Below are 5,620 nucleotides of genomic sequence, written 5' to 3' on the forward strand. Positions count from 1 at the left end.
TCAGCACTGGGCCAACATCTTTAAAGTTGAGTATTACTGTTGCTATCAAGCATTTACCTTAGAGTGAGGTAAAAGTATATTAATTAGCATCAACTCATTGAGTCTGCCTGTGGTAACATGCAACCCTAGGCCAACTGATGTTCCTGGACTATTAACAAGTCTGCACTCTGCTCATTCTTTCTCATACAGAAATTCTACACACATGTGCTAAGCAATGTGCTCATCACTGCAATTACATGATTTGGTGTATATTCAATGAATACAAATTCATCTTAGCAGATTCCTCTTTAACCTATGCAGCTTGGTGGTTCTTGAGTGGAATTCGTTCTCTCTTGGTTGATATTACTTTAAACCTCCAATTTCCATTTTAATAGGCCTCTCTCAACTTTGATCCTGACATACATTGCATCAATCTACACCTGAGGGGTTTACTCGACTTGCAAGTCAATGTAATGCACAGGATAGGCCCTTTCATGTTGAAGGCTGCACAGATAGAAGCCAGTGGCATAGCACAGATGGCTCCTGGGTTTTGAAGTCTGGTACATATTATTCCTTTTCCAGAAATGAGGTTAATGCCATCCACTTTCAGGATGGTTGCTGAAATTCAAAGTGCTGAAAAAGCCAAGTACAGTAGTGGCTAGAAGTCTGGTTGGTCTCTAGTAAATATTGCTCAAATTTGTGAGCCAGATGAATTCTGCACTTAAACTGTCCTCGTTCATAGACTGGTCTTTTTTTGTAAAGGTCTCATGAAAGTTAAGTTTAATCAAGTGTCTTGCTAAAAACAGACTCTAAGTTTTACTTGTAATTTATCAGAGTAACCAGTCACTTCCAACTCCTAGAAATACTGACCCCCCGCCCAAGGGTTGCCTGCTCAAGTCTAGTTTTACCAGAGATTGATGTCAAACTGGTCTATAAAGCTTAGGAATCCTAATTCATTTCCTCATGTATTTAGTATCAGAGATTAACATTGGGCAACATTGTGTGAGCAACAGCAGCTTCTTGAGACCATCTCCTCATGGGATTTCAAGAGATTCTCTTGGGATATCCCTGTGCTCACAACCCCAGGTTCTCTCGGGTGCTGGATTCTGAGTGACCAGAATGGGAATGCACAGGCGTCTGTCTTCAGCTGGTTCCTCAGTTCTCTCTCCTCATCCATCCTTTCCAGCTGAAGCTCACAAGGCAGGAAGACAGCTGCTTGCTTTCTCTAACACATCACCACACGTTAGGTTCTAGGACCAGTCCCTGTGCCCCACAGCATGTGCACAATGAAGACTGTGCACTAAATTGGGGTATCGTGACATTGGTACGTTCAAAGTGTTGGTAATAGTTTATAACTCTAAACAGTGTGTGGTATGGAAACACTATAGTTTAAGAATTAATTCATTTCTTTAAAATGAAGAGTGACCAAAATCACGTTTTTCATAAGGGGTTTAAGGTAATAGATCCATGAAGCAAGATTGCAACGACACAGGGATGTCATCAGAGTCTTGTGAAGTATGTCATCAGAACATTTGTAAGCATTTATCTGCATCCAAACACTTCTGCTCTGTGGCCTTTGTATAAGAGAAAGAGAGCAGAGTGAAATCCACGGCTTATTCCAACATCTAACATACTGTAAACACAGGTATGTGGCTAGTGACCACACTTTAATAAACACTCAAGTGCTCTGATGTAGGGCAATGTTTTGAGTCAAATAAAAGGGAAATGGGTTTTGCCTAGTAAGGAATGTTCTCACTGGGCAGACAATACTTAGTTTCCATAGTCCAGACTCCACAGCATGGAGCTTCTGGAGAAGGGTCAGGGGAATTCTGGGAAGTTTGTAGGAAGAAGCTAGAGTGTCCCCCATCCTTGAAAGTAACCTGTGGTGTAAGGAGAGGGTTCTAGGTACTGATAAGGAGATGGGGTGTTTCAAGCTGAGGACTAGAAGATGCAGGTGAACATAGATGCTGGAAACAGGCCAGCTCCAAGGAGGAGTGGGAAAGCCAGTGCTTTTAAACATGTTTTAGCGAACTTTCTCTCTCCTGAAATACTGCAACATCAGCTACAGGCAGCAGCAGATCATGCTAACTTCTTAGAAGAAGTATCAAGTATGCGCTATGGAAGAATTCTTAAACCTTAAACTGAAAAAGTTCCTGAGTTCTTGGTCTCTGACTTGGAGTCCAAGTGCATTTGAATCCTGAGTTCTCCTGTGTCTCCAAATGAGACTAATGCTGCTTTCCAGAGGTCAGGATTAGACAGGCTGCTGTCTGGAAGTTAAGGTAATGCTCAGCACTTAATTCCTCCCATTATTTGCACCTCCTACTTGTTCTAAAGTATCTGAATTGGTTTCACCTTGTAACATAATGCCTATAATTGAATTTAGAGAAGAAGAAATAAAAAATTCTTTGCTGTCTTGTGAGTGAATAGTGCTTAAGAATCCCTAAAAGGCATCTTGATGTGAAACGAATTTACCACATGTATATGCAACATATGTGACATGGCGGGGGGGGGGGGGGTGGGTTGTCTGAGATTCTACATCATTCTTTCTTAACTTAATGATGAGAAGCTACATACATACATCTCACTTTGTTCCAGGACTGTCTTAGTTGGGGTTTCCTTTGCTACAACTGAATATTATGACCAAAAAGCAAGTTGGAGATGAAGGGTTTATTCAGCTTATAGTTTACATTGCTGTTCATCACCAAAATAAAGTCAGGTCAAGGACTTACGCAGGGAAGAAGCCTGGAGGCAGGAGCTAATGCAGAGGACATAGAGGAGCGCTTGCTTCCCATGACTTGCTCAGCTTACTTTCTTGTAGAACCCAGTACTGGGTTTGTTATGTATTTGGTAATGGCATTGAACCAGGGTCCTCACAGTTGCATGGCAAGACCTTTTACTCACTGAGCCCTCTATAATTCCTTCAAGTATTTTTTTGATGAATTATAACTTTATTAAGAATATTAACATAGAAACTGATACTATATAAATCTATATGTACAAGATGTGTGTGTGTGCCTGTGTGCTTGTGTATGTATGTTTGTGTGTATGTGTGTGTATATTTGCATTATTTAAGGCAGGTATGGTTTTCTTACATGCTTACCTGCCTTCTGTGAGTCTACAGTGATATTTTGTACATTTTGCTCAGATTGTTTAGGTTTTTTTGAGTTTATTTTTATTGGATATTTTTACTTACATTTCAAATATTATCCACTTTCCTGATTTGCCCTCTGGAATTCCCTATTCCATCACCCCTCCCCCTGCCTCTTTGAGAGAGTTTGCCCACCCATTCCCTCCCATCTTCCCAACATGATATTCCCCTATGCCAGGGCATTAAGCCTTCACAGGGCCAAGGCCCTCTCCTCTCCTTGATGCCTGATAAGGCCAACCTCTCCTATATATGTTGCTGGAGCCATGGGTCTCTCCATGTGTGCACTTTGGTTGGTGGTTTACCCTGTGGGAGCTCTGGGAGGGGGTCTGGCTGATTGATATGTTGTTCTTCCTGTGGAGTAAACCCCTTCAGCTCCTTCAACCCTTTTTCTAACTCCTCCATTGAGGACCACATTCTTAGTTCAATAGTTGGTTAAGAGCATCAGACTCTGTATTTCTCAGGCTCTGGCAAAGCCTCTCAGGAGACAGATATATCAGGTACCTGTCAGCATGCACTTCATGCAATTCACAATATTGTCTGGATTTGGTGACAGTATATAAAATGGATCCCCAGGTGGGGCAGTCTTTCCTTCACTCTGCTCCAAATTTCATCTCTATTTCCTCCTGTAAATATTTTGTTCCCCCCTTTAAGAAAGAGTAAAGCATTCCCTCTTTGGTCTTCCAACTGCTTGAGCTTCATGTGGTTTGTGGATTATATCTTGGATAACCTGAGCTTTTGGGCTATTAAGTGCATACCATGTGTGTTCTTTTGTGATTGGGTTACCTCACTCAGGATGATATTTTATAGTTCCATCCACTTGCCTAAGAATTTCACGGTTATTGTTTTTAATAGCTGATTAGTATTCCATTGTGTAAATGTACATTTTCTGTATCCATTCTTCTGTTGAAGGACATCTGGGTTCTTTCTAGCTTCTGGCTATTAGAAACAAGGCTGTTATGAACATAGTGGAGCATGTGTCTCTGTTATATGTTGGAGCATCTTTTGGGTATATGCCCAGTAGAGGTATAACTTAAGTTCTCAGATAGCACTATTTTTAATTTTCTGAGAAATCTCCAGATTGATTTCCAGCGTGGTTTTACCAACTTGCAATCCCACCAGCAATGGAAGGGTATTCCTCTTTCTCCACATCCTGGCCAGCATCTGCTGTCACCTGATTTTTTGATCTTAACCATTCTGACTTGTATGAGGTGGAATTACAGAATTGTTTTGATTTGCATTTTCCTGATGACTTAGGATGTTGAACATTTCTTTAGGTGCTTCTCAGCCATTCGATATTTTCCAGTTGAGAATTCTTTGTCTAGCTCTATGCTCCATTTTTTAATAGGGTTATTTGATTCTCTGGAGTCTAACTTCTTGAATCCTTTGTATATATTAGATATGAGCTCTCTATCAGATGTAGGATTGGCAAAGATCTTTTCCCATTCTGTTGGTTGCCATTTTGTCCTATTGACAGTGACCTTTGCCTTACAAAAGTTTTGCATTTTTTAGAAGTCCCATTTGTCAATTCTTGATCTTAGAGCATAAGCCATTGATGTGCTGTTCAGGAAAATTTCCCCTGTGCCTATGTGTTCTAAGCTCTTTCCCACATTCTCTTCTATTAGTTTGAGTGTATCTGGTTTTATGTGGAGGTCCTTGATCCACTTGGATTTGAGGTTTGTATAGAACAATAAGAATGGATCGATTTGCAATCATCTACATGATGACCTCCAGTTGAACCAGCACCATTTGTTGAAAATGCTGCCTTTTTTTTTTGTTGTTGTTGTTCCTTTGTCAAAGATCAAGTGAACACAGGTGTGTAGGTTCATTTCTGAGTCTTCGATTCTATTCCATTGATCTACCTGCCTTTCTCTGTACCAATACCATACAGATTTTATGGGATTGATCTGTAATACTGCTGGAGGTTGGGAATTGTGATTCCCTCAACAGTTCTTTTGCTGATGAGAATAGGCTTTGATATCCTGTTTTTTTTTTTTTTTTTTTTTTTTTATGCCAAATGAATTTGGAAATTGCTCTAACTCTATGAAGAATTGAGTTGGAATTTTGATGGGTATTGCATTGAATCTGTAGATCTTTGATTTCTTCCTTTAGAGACTTGAAGTTCCTGTCATACAGATCTTTCACTTGCTTGGTTAGGGTCACACCAAGGTATTTTATAGTGTTTGTGACTACTGTGAAGGGTGTTTTTCCCTAATTTCTTTCTCAGCCTGTTTATCCTTTGAGTAGAGGAAGGCTACTGATTTGTTTGAGTTAATTTTATATCCATCCACTTGCTGAAGTTGTTCATCAAGTTTAGGAGTTCCCTAGTGGATTTTTTGGGGGGGGTCACTTAAGTATACTGTCATATCATCTGCAATAGTGGTATTTTGACTTCTTCCTTTCCAATTTGTAGCCCTTTGATGTCTTTTTGCCGTCTAATTGTTCTGGCCAGGACTTCAAGTACTATATTGAATAGGTAGGAAAAGAGTGGGCAAG

This window comes from Micromys minutus, assembly GCF_963924665.1.
Source record: "Micromys minutus genome assembly, chromosome: 19".
In the NCBI taxonomy this organism is placed as follows: Eukaryota; Metazoa; Chordata; class Mammalia; order Rodentia; family Muridae; genus Micromys; species Micromys minutus.